Source organism: Macaca mulatta, chromosome 6 (assembly GCF_049350105.2).
Source record: "Macaca mulatta isolate MMU2019108-1 chromosome 6, T2T-MMU8v2.0, whole genome shotgun sequence".
Taxonomy (NCBI): domain Eukaryota; kingdom Metazoa; phylum Chordata; class Mammalia; order Primates; family Cercopithecidae; genus Macaca; species Macaca mulatta.
Window position 1 is genome coordinate 123,489,142 of NC_133411.1, and position 17,134 is coordinate 123,506,275.

The 17,134-nt window shown below is 36.1% G+C and overlaps 1 long non-coding RNA gene across 1 annotated transcript; it reads left to right on the plus strand.

Annotated features, from left to right (window-relative positions):
• The first annotated feature begins 8,548 nt into the window (after window positions 1-8,548).
• Window positions 8,549-12,601, plus strand: LOC106998891 (uncharacterized). Its single transcript, XR_001445470.3, has 2 exons — window positions 8,549-8,634; window positions 11,928-12,601. It is a non-coding gene; the product is annotated as an uncharacterized LOC106998891 (long non-coding RNA).
• Window positions 12,602-17,134: the final 4,533 nt, after the last annotated feature.

Genomic DNA, 17,134 nt, shown 5'->3' on the forward strand with positions numbered 1-17,134 from the left:
ATCAGCGTAATATAGAGGATGAGAACACATAATGTAAATAGTGACTGCACCAGTTCAAAGATCAGTCATGCTGCATGACGTTTTTCTGCTTTTTTTTTTTTTTATTTTTCCATAAGTTATTGGGGAACAAGAGGTATTTGGTTACATGAGTAAGTCCGTTAGTGGTGATTTGTGAGATTTTGGTGCACCCATCACCCAAACAGTATACACTGCACCATATTTGTAGTCTTTTATCCCTCACCCCACTCCCACTCTTTCCCCCAAGTCCCCAAAGTCCATTGTATCATGCTTACGCGTTTGTGTCCTCATAACTTAGATCCCACGTATCAGTGAGAACATATGATGTCTGGTTTTCCATTCCTGAATTACTTCACTTAGAATAATAGTCTCCAATCTCATCAAGGTCACTGCAAATGGGGTTCATTTATTTTATGGCTGCATGGTATTTCATTGTGTATATATACCATGGTTTCTTTATCCATTCATTGACTGATGGGCATTTGAGTTGGTTCCATGATGTTGCAATTGTGAATGGTGCTGCTATAAAAATGCGTGTGCAAGTATGTTTTTCAAATGGTGACTTATTTTCCTCTGAGTAGATACCCAGTAGTGGGATTTCTGGATCAAGTGGTAGTTCTACTTTTGGTTCTTTAAGGAATCTCCACACTGTTTTTCATAGTGGCTGTACTAGTTTGCATTCCCACCAGCAGTGTAGAAGTCTTCCCTGTTCACTGTATCCATGCCAACATCTACTGTTTTACAATTTCTTAATTTTGGACTTTTTAAATATTATATTTTAAGTTCTATGATACATGTGCAGAATGTGAAGGTTTGTTACATAGGTATACACACGCCATGGTGGTTTGCTGCACCCACCAACCCGTCATCTACATTAGGTATTTCTCCTAATGCTATCCCTTCCCTAGCTCCCCAACAAGCCCCAGTGTGTGATGTTCCCTCCCTGTGTCCATATGTTCTCATTGTTCAACTCCCACTTATGAGTGAGAACATGTGATGTTTGGTTTTCTATTCTTGTGTTAGTTTGCTGAGAATGATGGTTTCCAGCTTCATCCATATCCTTGCAAAGGATATGAACTCATGCTTCTTTATGGCTGCATAGTATTTATGCCTGCAGAGTATATATGCCACATTTTCTTTATCCAGTCTATCATTGATGGGCACTTGGGTTGGTTCCAAGTCTTTGCTATTGTAAATAGTGCCACAATAAACATACGTGCGCATGTGTCTTTATAGTAGAAAGATTTCTAATCCTTTGGGTATATACCCTGTAATGGGATTGCTGGGTCAAATGGTATTTTTGGCTCTAGATCCTTGAGGAATCACCACACTGTCTTCCACAATGGCTGAACTAATTTATATTCCTGCCAACAGTGTAAAAGCGTTCCTATTTCTCCACATCCTCTCTAGCATCTGTTGTTTCTGGACTTTTTAATGATTGCCATTCTAACTGGCATGAGATGGTATCTCATTGGGGTTTTGATTTGCATTTCTCTAATGACCAGTGATTTATGAGTTTTTTCATGTTTGTTGGTTGCATAAATGTCTTCTTTTGAGAAATGTCTGCTCATATCATTCACCCACTTTTTGATGTTTTTTTTTTTTTCTTGTAAATTTGTTTAAGTTCTTCATAGATTCTGGATATTAGCCCTTTCTCAGGTGGATAGAATGCAAAAATATTCTCCTACTCTCTAGGTTGCCTGCCCCGGACCAGATGGATTCACAGCTGAATTCTATCAGAGGTACAAGGAGGAGCTGATGCCATTCCTTCTGAAACTATTCCAAACAATAGAAAAAGAGGGTCTGTTCCCTAACTCATTTTATGAGGCCAGCATCATACTGATATCAAAACTTGGCAGAGACACAACAAAAAAGAAAATTTCAGGCCAATATCCCTGATGAACATCAATGTGAAAATTCTAAATAAAATACTGGCAAACCGAATCTAGCAGCACAGCAAAAAGCTTATCCACCATGATCAAGTCAGCTTCATCCCTGGGATGCAAGGCTGGTTCAATATATGCAAATCAATAAACATAATCCATCACATAAACAGAACCAGTGACAATTGGTTATCAATACATGATTATCTCAATAGATGCAGAAAAGGAATTCAATAAAATTCAACACCCCTTCATGCTAAAAATTCTCAATAAACTAGGTATTGATGGAACGTATATCAAAATAATAAGTTATTTATGACAAACCCAAAGCCAATATCATACTGAATGGGCAAAAGCTGGAAGCATTCACTTTGAAAACAGGCATAAGACAAGGATGCCCTCTCCCACCACTCCTATTCAACATAGTATTGGAAGTTCTGGCCAGGGCAATCAGGCAAGAGAAAGCAATAAAGGGTATTCAAATAGGAAGAGAGGAAGTCAAATTATCTCTGTTGCAGATGACATGATTGTATATTTAGAAAACTCCATCATCTCAGAGCAAAATCTCCTTAAGCTGATAAGCAACTTCAGCAAAGTCTCAGGATACAAAATCAATGTGCAAAAATCACAAGCATTCCCATACACCAATAATAGACAAACAGTCAAATCATAAGTGAACTCCCATTCACAACTGCTACAAAGAAAATAAAATACCTAGGAATCCAACTTACAAGGACCTCTTCAAGGAGAACTACAAACCACTGCTCAAGGAAATAAGAGGACACAACAAATGGAAAAACATTCCATGCTCATGAATAGGAAAAATCAGTGTCATGAAAATGGCCATACTGCCCAAAGTAATGTATAGATTCAATGGTATCCCCATCAGGCTACCATTATCTTTCTTCACAAATTAGAAAAAAACTACTTTAAATTTCATATGGAACCAAAAAAGAGCCTGTATAGCCAAGATAATCCTAAACAAAAAGAACAAAGCTGAGTGCATGACACTACCTGACTTCAAACTATACTACAAGGCTACAGTAAACAAAACAACATGGTACTGGTACCAAAACAGATTATATATACCAATGGAATAGAACAGAGGCCTCAGAAATAACACCACACATGTACAACTATCTAATCTTTGACAAACCTGACAAAAGTGAGTAATGGAGAAAGGATTCCCTAGTTAATAAATGGTGTTGGGAAAACTGGCTAGCCACATGCAGAAAACTGAAACTGGACCCCTTCCTTACACCTCACACAAAAATTAACCCAAGATGGATTCAAGACTTAAACGTAATACCTAAACCCATAAAAACCCTAGAAGAAAACCTAGGCGATACCATTCAGACATAGGCATGGGCAAAGACTTCATGACAAAAACACCAAAAGCAATGGTAATAAAAGCCAAAATTGACAAATGGGATCTAATTAAAGAGGTTCTGCACAGCAAAAGATTATGGCTATTCTTACAGGAATGAGGGAGTATTGCATTGTGGTTTTGATTTGCATTTCCCTGATCATTAGTGATGTTGAACATTTTTTCATATGTTTGTTGGCCATTTGTATATCTTCTTCGGAAAATTGTCTATTCATGTCCTTAGCCCACTTTTTGAAGGGATTGTTTTTTTCTTGCTGCCTTGTTTGAGTTCCTTGTAGTTTCTGGATATTAGTCCTTTGTCATGTGTTTTGATTGTGAAGATTTCTCCTACTCTTCTGGGTTGTCTGTTTACTCTGCTGAGTCTGTTCCTTTTTCCATGCAAAAGCTCTTTAGATTAACTAAGTCCCAACTAGTTATCTTTGTTTTTATTGCATTTGCTTTCACACAACAAAATTGTCCAATGATGCATTTATCTGAATATATCCCTGTCACTAAGCAGTGCATGACTGAATATATAAAATGGCTTTGATACTGTTTTTCTCTAATTCATATGAAAATGAAATTCTAGTACAATTAAAACTAAGAATTTCTTCACACACAATGTGGTGATAGAGTTCACTCCCAGAGAATTAACTACCAGAAATATACCCAGTGAATTCCTTAGCATGACACCACCTACTTGCTAATAATGTATTTAGGTGTCCTACATAGTATTTTGGAATCAGGTGCAACATTTACTATTTTGTAATTAGTTTACTAAATTTTATGAAGCTGAATCTTATTTTTGTATAAATTTATGGAGTAGAAGTATAATTTTATTACATGCATAGATTTCCTAGTGGTGAAGTCAGGGCTTTTAGTGTATCCATCACCTAAATAATGTACATTGTACTCTTTAAGTAAATTCTCATCATCCAGCCCCCTCCCACACTTTCACCCTTCCGAGTCTCCATAGTCTATCTTTCCACACTCTGTGTATTTGCATACACATTATTTAGCTTCCACTTATGAGTGAGAACATACAATATTTGTCTTTCTGTATCTGGTTTGTTTCACTGAAGATAATAGCCTCCAGTTCCATCCATGCTGCTGTGAAAGATATAATTTCATTCTTTTTTATGGCTGAATAGTATCCCGTTGTGTATATATACCACATTTTCGTTATTCAAGCGTCCAATGATAGACACATGTTGATTTCATATCTTTGTTATTGTGAAAAGTGCTGTGATAACACAGAAGTGCAGATATCTATGGAATATAATAATTTATTTTACTCTGAGTAGATACCCAGTAGTGAGATTGCTGGATCAAATGGTAGTTCTATTTTTAGTTCTTTGAGAAATCTCCATACTGTGTTCCACAGCAGTTGGACTAATTTACATTCTCACCAACACTGTATGAGTTCCCTTATCTCTGCATCCTCGCCAACATCTGTTATTTACTTTTTTATAATAGCCATTCTGACTGGGATGATATCTCACTGTGGTTTTAATTTGCCTCAGAGGATTAGTGATGTTAAGTATTATTTTTTTCATATAACTATTAGTCATTTGTATGTCTTCTTTTGAAAACTGTCTATTCATATATTTTGTCCAATTTTTAATGGTGTTATTTGAGGTTATTTTGTTGAGTTCTTTGAATTACTTGTATATTCTGGATATTAGATCCTTGCCAGGTACATAGTTTGCAAATATTTTCTCCCATTCTGCAGGTTGTCTGTTCGCTCTGGTATTTCCTTTGCTGTACAGAAGTTTTTTAGTTTAATTAAGTCCCATTTGTCTATTTTTGTTTTTGTTACTTGTGCTTTTGAGGTCTTAGCCATGAATTATTTGCCTAGACCAATGTCCAGAAGAGTTCTTTCCCTAGGTTTTCTCCCAGTAATTTTATAGTTTCAAGTCTTATATTTAAGTCTTTAATCCATCTTGAGATGATTTTCATATATGATGAAGGATGGTGGTTCAATTTTATTCTTCTATATGTGGCAATCCAATTTTCCCAGCACCATCATTTATTAAAGAAACTGTACTTTCCCCAGTGTATGTTCTTGTCAACTTTGTCAAAGATCAGTTTGCTGTAGATAGGTGGATTTATTTTTGGAGTCGCTATTCTTCCATTGTTCTATGTGTCTATTTTTATATCAGTACCATGCTGTTTTGATTATTACAACTTTGTAGTATAATTTGTCATCAGCTAATGTGATGCCTCTGGTTTTGTTCTTTTTGCTTAGGAATGCTTTGGCTAATCAGGTTCTTTTATGGTTCCATATGAATTTTAGAATAGTTATTTCTAGTTCTGTGAAAAATGACATTAGTATTTTAATAGAGATAGCTCTCAATCTTTAGATTGCTTTGGGCAGTATGGTCCTTTTTACAATATTAATTCTTGTAATCCACGAGCACAGGATGTTTTTACATTTGTGCCCTGTTCAATTTCTTTCATCAGCATTATGTAGTTTTCCTTGTATGCAATGTTCACCTTGTTGGTTAAATATATTCCCAGATATTTTTTGTAGCTATTGTAAGTAAGATTGCCTCCTTGATTTTGTTCTCAGATAGACTGTTATTGGTCTATGGAAATGCTACTGATTTTTATACATTGATTTGTATCCTGAAACTTTACTGAATTCATTTATCAAATTTAAGAGTTTTTTGGTGCAGTCTTTAGGTTTTATAGATATAAGATCATATCCTCAGGGAACAGAGATTTATTTTTCTCAGATATTCCACTTCAGAGCTTCTTACAGGCTAAAAACAGTGTCAACATATAAAGAAAGGGTATTTATTGAATCACTGTTCACAGTGGTGAACAATCTGAATAGTCAATAACAAGTAAATGGTTACATAAATTATGATATATTTATTCTGCAGAATATAATACAGACATAGAAAAAGAACAAATTAGATGTATGTTCACTCTCTAGATGGCTCTCTATTTTATATGAATAAATGAAGAATGCAAGCTTGAGAAAAACATACACTAAATATCATTTTTTATAAACAATCGTATATCAGAATTTAAGCTTAAATGAGTCAAATTAACAGTACAAAGTGCACACTGGATTATCTTGAGGAGGTCAAACAGAAGTTTATGTAATTCTTCATACTTTTTTTATCATTTTACATTATAAATAACCATGTGTCTTTTGTACTTAAAAAATTGCCATGAAACATAATTATCTTTTGAAGAACAAGAAATAGCATAGTTATTACTTTAGGGTATGCCGTTTTACCTTTTTACTTGCTTTAAAATTTTTTTAATGAATACAATTTTTATGCTAATCATATGCACACACCTATTTAGTATTTAATGTGTAATTTTTAAACACACTGATTTTTTAAATGCCACCATTTATAGGTGTACAACAAAAGGTGATAGACCTTTTGAACAAATGTAGATTTATACTCAAACTCATAACCCAGTTTAGAAAGACAGCCAACATACTGCCCATGAGTTCACTTCATCAAAGCTTCTCTTGTTGACTCCTAATCAATCTTGTTGAAACTAATTAAAACAACACTAGCTTTAATTGGTCTAAGGGGACCATAATTGGTGTTCTAGCAACCTAGCATTTTAAGACAGAAACTCGAGGCCAACTTGGATCAGTTTTTAACAATGCCAGAAGCCAGTTCAAGTTACGGCGTTTGTTGTAGATGGGTTGTTGCCCTGGGAATGTGATAAACATGAAAAAAACAAACAAACAAACAAAAGGCAACGTTTGAGATGAGGTAACTCTATTAGCCACACTCAGAAGTGCAGAAAACTATAAATGGGTCTGTGCACTTATAGCCACTTGGAGAAATAAGTATTCAGAAGGAGGACACGTTTGATAGATTTGGAATGCTATAGAAAAAAGCATACCTTCATTTGATTTGAACATCACATATCGAGAGCACAATATGTTCATTCATCTATTTATCCTACAAACATTTTTTTTCAAATTTCATTTTCATTGCCAAGCTCTGTACTGTCTCTAAGGACCAAGCAATAAAGAAGATTAACCCTGTCAGCAGCCCTAATGCTGACATTTTAAGAAACAAAGTGCTTCCTCTCCCTCAAGCTGTTTTACTGCCATCCACCTGAAAAGTGTTGTGAGACATACACAAATTTAAGGTAACTACAAATGTGAATGGTTACCCTGGAGTTTTGCAGTGCCTGAAGATCACAAAATCCTAGGGACTGTGATATAATTTTGCTGTGTCTCTACCCAAATCTCATCTCAAATTGTAGTTCCCCTTATCCCAATGTGTTGTGTGAGGGACCTGGTGGGAGGTAATTGAATCATGGGGCCGGTTACCTACATGCTGTTCCCACGATAATGAGTGAGTGCTCACAAGGTCTGATGGTTTTATAAGCGGCTTTTCCCCCAACCTCGCTCTGCACTTCTCCTTGCTGTCACCATGTGTAGAAGGACACGTTTGCTTCCCCTTCCACCATGATTATAAGTTTCCTGAGGCCTCCCCCGCCCTGTGGAACTGTGAGTCAATTAAAGCTCTTTCCTTTACAGATTACTCAGTCTTGGGAATGTCCTTATAGCAGCATGAGAACGAACTAATACAGACCGGGAATACAGAGATTGTAAACATATCAGATCATTTCAATAACACTATATCATCTAAGGCAGAGGTGTGTATCAGGGACTAGGGTGCCCAAAGAAGGGCCTGGCTAGAAAGTTTGACAAATGTTTTCTCAAAGAGATGACGGCCAAACTGTGTCTGGGCCACATTTTTCAGGTGTGATAATGCTTTTATCTGAATGTGAAGAAAAGGTGGATCTTGGATAGATCCTCACCAAGGCAGTGAAAGATCCTTGTAGAGGGCCTTTAGGTAGATAAATGAGAGAGGGAGTTACCATCACATCACCAAGATGTTATTTTCTCCAGTATAAAGAAAAAGACTCAATTACTTCTTCCTCTCTGTTCTCTTTCATAGCTATTCTCAGCTCTTTGGAGGCCACCTCATGAAGACTCCCCTGATCTAAATTATTAAGACCATCTTCTTTGGGAGTGACAGAGAGAAGAGGAAGAGGAAAGCAGTGTACAAAGAATGAGAATTCTATGTGCCTCCAAAAAGAAAAAACTGCAACTACACATCAGCATTATGCAAATGACCTCTATTCTTAAAAGTTGGCTGAGAATGAGGAAATCCATTGCATTCACAGAGATATTCTGTGTGAGCAAAAAGGGAGAGAACAACAGTACTACTTTAAAAAGAAATGTACTATGTAATTTTCCCTAGCATTATCCAAATGAAACATTTTTGAAGCACCAAGCCTCTATCCACAGATCAGAAACTGAAAAAATATATATTACATTTTTCTTATACAAGCATACCTTGGATATATTGGAAGGTCAGTTTCAGATTATGGCAGTAATGCAAAATACCCTATTAAGCAAGTCACACCATAATTTTTGGTTTACCAGTGCATATAAAGTTATGTTTATACTGTAGTCTTTTCAGTGTGCAATAGAATTATGTCTCCAAAAATGCACATACCTTAATTAAAAATTTTTTGTTGCTAAAAAAATTCTAACAATCATCTGAACCTTCAAAGAGTCATGATCTTTTTGCTGGTGGACGGCCTTGCCTCACTGTTGATGGCTGCTGCCTAATCAGGTTGGTGTTTCCTGAGGTTTGGGCTGGCTGTGGCAATTTATTAAAAGTAAGACAATCAAGTCTGCATCTTCAATTAACTCTTCCTTTTACAAAAAAAAAAACTCTGTAGCATTTTTTATAGTATTTACTTACCATAAAACTTCTTTCAAAATTGGAGTCCTTTCAAAAATTGTCCTTGCTTTATTAACTAAACTTATGTAATACTCTAAATCCTTTGTTGACATTTTGACAATGTTCACAGTATCTTCAGCAGGAGTGCAGTCCAGCTCGTGAAACTTTTTTCTATTTTCATCCATGAGAAGCAACTGTTCATCAGTTCAGGTTTTACCATGAGATTGCAGCAATTCAATCGCATCTTCAGAACCCAATTTTAATTCTAGTTCTCTTGCTATTTCTACCACATCTGCAGTTGCTTCCTTAACTCAAGTTTCTAGGAACTAATGCAGCTGGTGACTTTACATTGAACCCTTCAAAGTAAGGGGTTGGAATCCATTTCTTCCACACTCCTGTTAAGGTTGCTATTTTGACCTCCTGCCATAAATTATGAATATTCTTTATGTCATCTAGAATGGTGAATCATTTCCAGGAGGTTTTTAATTGCCATTAAAGGAATTGTTGTCTCTATATATGGGAACTATAGTCTTACAAAGTATATTTTTCAAATAATAAGACTTGAAAATCAAAATTACTCCTTGATCCATGGGCTGCAGAATGGATATTGTGTTAACAGCCATGAAAACAACATTAATCTCCTTGTACACCTCCATCAGAGCTCTTGGGTGAACAGGTGCATTGTCAATGCACAGTAATATTTTGAAAGGAATCTCTTTTTCTGAGCAGGTCTTAACAGTAGACTTAAAATGTTCAATAACTGTACTATAAACAGATGAGTTGTCATCTAGGCTTTGTAGTTCCACTTATAAAGCACAGGCAGAGTCCATATAGCATTATTCTTAAGGGTTATAGGAATTTTGGTCCATGAGCATTGGCATCAACTTAGTGTCTAATGCAGTTGATGACTTTAACAAGAGTCAGCCTGTCCTTTGAAGCTTCTAAGTCAGTTATCGACTTCCCCTCTCTAGCTATGAAAGCCTTAGATGATCATCTTACAATATAAGGCTGTTTCTTCTCCAGTGAAAGCCTACTATTTAGCAAAGCCACCTTCATCAATCATTTTAGCTAGATCTTCTACATAACTTGCTGCAGCTTCTATATTAGAACTTCCTGCATCACCTTGAACTTTTATTTTATGGAGATGACTTCTTTCCTTAAGTCTCATGAACACATCTTTGCTAGATTCCCACTTTTCTTCTTCAGCTTCCCCACCTGTCTCAGCCTTCATAGAATTAAACAGAGTTAGGGCTTTCTCTGGATTTAACTTTGGCTTAAGGAAACATTGTGGCTGGCTTGATCTTCTATCCAGACCACTAAAAATTTTTCTACTTTAGCAATAAAGCTGCTGTTTTCTTATCACTTGGGTGTTCAGTGTGGTAGAAATTTAATTTTTTTTCAAGAATTTTCCTTTGCTTTTACACATTGGTTAACTGGCACAATACATCTAGGTTTTCTACATGCCTTCCTTGCTAAACAATCATTTCTAGCTTTTGATTTAAAGTGAGAGACATATGACTCTTCCTTTCACTTAAATGCTTAGAGGCCATTGTAGGATTATTATGTTACCTACTTTCAATATTATTCTGTTTCATGTAATAGCCAGGCTTGAGGAGAGAGAGAGAGAGAGAGGGAGAGAGAGAGAGAAAGAGAGATAGAGAGAGGGAGAGAGATAGAGAGAAAGAGAGAGAGAGAGGGAGGGGGAGAGAGAGAGAGAGAGAGAGAGAGAGAGAGAGAGAGAGAGAGAGACAGTCAGGGAATAGCCAGTTGGTAGAGTAGTCAGAACACATGCCTTTGTCCTTTAAACACTGTCATCTTATAAGGGCAAAGCTGGTGGCATCCCCCCAAAATTACAATCATTACATCAAAGATCATTGATCACAGATCACCATAGCAAACATAATAATGATGGAAACATTGTAAATATCGTGAGAATTACCAAAATGTGACCCAGAGACGTGAAGTGAGCACATGCTGTTGGAAAAATGGCTCCAATAGACTTGTTCAACATAGGGCTGCTACCATTCTTGATCCATAAAAATACAGTATATATGAAGTCCAATGAAGCCACACATAATGAAATGATATATGATATATACTTTCTAACTCAGGAGCATTTAAAATAATATGGTCCTCATTTTAATTACATCATTTATTTCTGCTACTCAGCAGCACACATATAAATAAGGGGAAGAAAGGGGAGCAACTGCCTTGAGTGGGCTCAACCATACATAAATTGGTCAATGGCAAACACATTTAAGCAGAATGTTGGGTTAGGGGGTATTTCCTTGGATTTTAGGCACTTAGGGCAAGAGTCTAACCAGGAACCAAGATAAAAATATTAAGAGTTGGGAAAGGAGCTAAGATTTTGTTTCTACATCACTTTTCAAGTTACTCAAAGTGTTTGATTCAAAATACAGGATGATTCGGTGACATGCATGAAAGGATACTTCAGATGCTAAAAATGAAATACTCGAAAATAATTTAGTTTATTCACAGAGTGAAGAACTAACAAAAATATGTCTTTTTTCACCATAAAACCCCTTACATTCCTCCTCCCTCTTCTAGTCCCTGGATGATTCTATTTAAACATTTTTAAATTTTAAACACTTTATAAACAGTTTTAAATATTGGTGCAGGACTGAGTTGCTAGGAAAATGGGAGTCCTAATATGCTCTGTAGCTAGTAAACGTTTGGCCACCTTTTCCTCTTGTGAGCTAGGTAAACATTTCCATGTATTTTTCCAGCTCTTATCTATTCCATGGATGATCGTCAGCAACTGTATATATCAAGTCATAGATGAACAAAGATACTCAACATAGTAAGGAAGTCATTTATCCAAGATTTTCTGTAGTTATTTTGATAAGCAGATTTTGGCTATAACACTACCAATTGTAAAATCTTGTACCATTCCAGGGAGAGGCCAAAAAACTCTCATGAAAGCACCAGTATCTGAGTGCTGACCACTGCAGGCTTCTGCGCTTACAGAGGAGCTGCCTCACAGATGAGAGAAATACAACCAAGACTTCAACTACGATTGAGCAGAAAGCCTCCCATAAACATGAAGACAATTCGTAACCAGAGTTTAAGTTTTCTAAAGTTTGAAACTTTAGAAACCATGCAACTTTGAACCATGCAAAAGTGATCCAATATGGAAGCATTGTAAAAATAGTGCTTCCTTCCCAGTCTGGGTACAGTTTGTAAAACCCTAGAGGCTAGAATTTTCCCAAGCCTGTTTTATCCTCTTTATTCTGGAGAAGAAAACACATCAAGACATCAAAACATTTGACCTTGGAATGGATCTCATCCTTTGTTACAGACTGGCTGACTCTGAATATATCAGGAATGTACTTCCCAGACCCCAGGACTCAAATATAACCAGAGTGACAGATAGGGCAGGTCTGAGAGAAGTAGCAAACATACTTCATCCTAGAGTCAGAAAGAAACACGCTGGTATAATTCTAACTTAGAAAATAATGAGGTAAGGGGTCGTATAAACTTCATACAACGCTGCTGCCTCTGAGTTATTAAAAAAATTACTAACAGGCTTCTGATCAACTAAAGGAATGAAATTAGGCGTTCAAAGGAGATTTTTTAATGTCCTCATCTAGAATTACTTTCCCATTGTGATAGCACTGAATATAACCTGAAGCTGGACATATTTTTAAAAACCTTTTAGATAGGCAGGTCTAAACCTTGAAAACATCAGTGATATAGAGAACCCACCATTGAGTGTGAGGTTTGAGAAATTGATCCTAAAGATTTAATTAATTGTCCCACATCAGTCTACCAATAGATTAATGCTTTTGTTCTTGGCTCCACTACCTTTATAAAAAATACATGGATGGAAAATGTGAAGAAATAAAAGAGAATGATGAATGCACTCACATTTAAAGATGGAAAGAAGAGGAACCTTTTCAAATACCACATGGGAGAAGAACTTTGTGTCTTTAGCATTCAGAATATGCTCATAATTCCTGCCCATTTGCTCGACTATGTTTACTATTTTAGTTTTCACTGAACCTTAACACAAATCAATTTGGAACAAAGATACAAACAAGTTTTTTGATAATTTTTGCAATCTTGATAATTTCCTTTAAAAAATTTAACATAACAACATGGCCTTGTGCTACACATCAAGCTGTTTTTTTTTAAATAGGCTTTTTAGAGCAGTTTTAAGTCCACAGCACAATTGAGCAGAAAGTACAGTTTGCATATACCTCCGACCTATCCCCTTCCCAAAGCCTCCCCACTATCCCACTATCAATGTCCCCCACCAGAATGGTACATTCGTTATAGCTGATGAGCCTATACTGACATCATTATCACCCAAAGTTCATTGTTTACATTAGGGTTCACTCTCAGTGATGTACATTGTATGGATTTAAACAAATTTATAATGACATGTATCTACAATGGTAACATACGCACTAGTTTCACTGCCCTAAAAATCTTCTGTGCTCTGCCTATTCATTCCACCCTCCCTTTAAACCCTAGATCTTTTTAATGTCTCCATAGTTTGCCTTTTCTAGAAGTCATACAGTTGGAATTATACAATATGCAGTTGTTTTGAATTGGCTTCTTTCACTTAGTAATATGCATTTAAGATTACTCTATGCCTTTCCATGCCTTGACAGCTCATTTCTTTTTAATACTGAATAATATTCAATTGCCTGGATGTAACACAGTTTATTTATCAATTCACCTACTAGGAGACATCTTGGTTGCTTCTAAGTTTTGGCAAATATGAACAAATCTGCTATACACAATCATGTGCAAAGTTTTAGTAAGAATTTTCAACTTCTGTGGATATATATCAAGAAGTACAACGGCTGAATTGTGTGTTAAACTGCCAATCTTCCGAAGTACCACTTTACATTCCTACCAGCAATGAATGAGCTTTCCTGTTGGGTACTTCCAAGGCATCATTTTGCATTCCTAGCAGCACTGAATGAGAGTTCCTGTTATTCCACATTCTTGTCAGCATTGGGTAATGTGAGTTCCAGATTTGGGCCATCCTAATAGGTATGTAGTGGTATCTCACTGTTGTTTTAATTTGCAATTCCCTAATGATATAGGATGTTGTGCATATTTTAATAAACTTATATACCATCTGTATATTTTCTTTGGTGAGTTTTCTGTTTAGGTTTTTGTGCAGTTTAAAATAAGGTTGTTCATGTTTTTATTGTTGAGTTTTAAGAGTTCTCTGTATATTTTGCATAACAATTCTTTATCAAATGTGCCATTTGCAAATATTTTCTCCCAGTCTGTGGCTTGTCTTCACACTCACTTGACACATTGAGTTACTACTTGACACATTGAGTTTTCTCATAGAAAATGGTGCTTATTTGGGAGAATAAGATATTTCTTTGTTAGCCTGTCTCTTTCAGATATCCAATTTATAATTCTAGAAGTTAGAAAATTTTCTGGCTCCTCTCACATTCAGAAAGGCAGATATTTTATCTAACCTATAATTATCCCGTTCACAAATTAAATAGATATTTTTGTTCCTCAAACTCACTCTTTTATTCCTCGAACATTTCATTTTCTCTTTTCCTACCAATTTCAAAATCAATAGATATTAACATCCAACTGATCTTTGCCAGTGAGTACTAGGAGAGAACTAAGTTGAAAAATAAATTTCTCTCTGCTCTTTCAGAATGGGTGCATATGTGCTGCACTGCCAAGCTATATTTGACTTTCTGGCAATATATTTTCTTAGGGCTTAATTCTGGGCCAGCCAGAGAGAAATATTACTTTAGCATTAAAGCTATACATTCTGGAGAGAAAAGCATAAGTTTCTGATGAAGAAAATAACTGGGAGTAATTTCCATTTTATAATGCCTTATTAGAGCATTAGAGAAGATTTGACAAAGAACAATGGTACAGACCACAGGAAGGAAAAACACAATTAAAAAAGATTTATGCACAAGGATTCCCTACCCTAGGCAAGGTAGGCTAAACACAACCTCATGTTAAGTTTGCCCAGAATGTAAAAAAAAAAAAAAAAAAAAAAAAAAAAAGATACTTATCTTTACAGAACACTTACAAAGTTTCAGGGCAAATTGCCATTTTTGAGTTAGGCAAACAAAGCACAAAGTTTCTCATACTCTACAATGAGCAACTGAGAGGGGCCCAGAAAACATTTCTGTCAGGTTTAAGATGGTTTAAATGTTTGAAGATGAAAAAAAATTCTGATCCTCCCTGCTAATTGTATTGTACTTTGCAACAGACATGGGCCTTTGTTATGTCTGCAGTTGAAAACTGAATATTTCCAAAAGGAGACCTTTGCCTGAAAATGGCAGAGAACTACAAAAACCTCATACTCAAGACTTCAGAATCAGATCAACTTCTTCCATTTGCTAACCTCTTGCAGATTTATATCCTGTAAAATTTTGGTTGATGAAGACACACAGAATCTTGCCCAAGACCACACATCCAAATAGTATTGAGAGACCTGGAGATAGAAGTTGGGAAGAGGAAGTTATCTAGAAGCAATTCATGCCTCCTGTCAGAAAGCTCCAGAAGGATAGATTGCTTCTTATTCAAAATGAGCTAGAAACAAAAATATTATGAGGTTTATAACAAAGCTTCCTCACATTACAAAAGAAGGCAGTTATGAAGAAAATCATGTGACTATTTTCTACAGAAAACAAACAAAAAAAATCAGAGACAATGTCTAGTATGTATTATCACCAAATTTTAATAAGGAACACAATACCAAGGACCCGCTGGTGAAGTCCGGCCCACAGGAGTGTGCTATTTTGCTTCACCAATGCAGAAAAATTGCCCACATTTTCTTTTTATAAAAATCTAGATTTCTTTTGATAAACTGTAATATCTGGCAGTATTTGGTTCCTGTTTCCAAACGGAGACTAGTGGGCTAGACCTGAAGAGGAGGTGTTCCCCAAAATGGACCCATGGTACCCACAAGCACATCCTAGATCCTTACCAAAGGCCCAGTTTTCTCGTCTGTGTCACACACTTGACTCTCATTGAAATTTAGATTCATAATCCCTGATATATAAGTAATATGAACGCAGTGAAGTCACAGACATCTTGAGGAGTGATTTACATGGGTTAGATAAAAATGCAACAGCTGGGACTTCTGGAATGGTGGAATGAAGGCTTTCATAAAACCCTGCCTCAATAATAAGTAATAATAATATAACAGTATGATTTAGGGAATGAGCTGTCCACAGATGGCTTTGAGAAGCTTTGACATATTCCTAAGGATCTTGAAGACCACAGAAATGTGCAGAGACATGCACATGACCAGAAAAGAACTGAGAGATTGCTCATTGCTCAGCTCTCTCTTTTGGCTGAGCCTGAGGACCTGTGCAAGCAGGAAGTAAAGGCTAAGGCCAACATGCAGGCTGCCTTAATGTTGAAGATATGCCCCAGCAAACACACAAAACCCTACACCACAAAGACTAAAATACTTCATCCATTCATCTATTGATAGACACTTAGGTTGACTGTGCTACAATAATCATGGGACTGCATATATCTCTATGATATACTGATTTCCTTTCTTTTGGATATATACCCAGCAGTGGGATTACTGAATCGTCTCGTAGCTGTATTTTCACTTTTTTTGAGGAACCTCCATACTGTTTTCCTTAAGGGCTGTACTCATCTACATTTCCACCAACAGTGTATGAGTGTTCTCATTTTCTGGCATCCTTGCTAACTTTTGCTGCTACTTTGCCTTTTTGACAACAGCCATTCTAACTTGGGTGAGATGGTATCTCCATGGGATTTTGATTTGCATTTCCTTGATGATTAACGATGCCTGACATTTTTAAAATATACCTGTTGGCCATTTGTATGCCTTATTTTGAGAAATGTATATTCAGGTCTTCCATTTTTAATTAGATTGCTGCTATTATTTGCTATTGTTTGAGTTCCTTATATATTCTGGGTATTAGTCCTTTGTAAGATGGACAGTTTACAAATATTCTCCCACATTCTGTACATTCTCTCTTCATTTTGATTTTTTTCTTTCCTGCAAAGGAGAGCAAAAAAGGATGGTTTCTTTTGCTGTGCAGAAGAGTAAGCAAACAATTTCATTCTTTTACAATATTGGTTATGTTCTTGTTTTGAGTTTGATGTAATCCTAT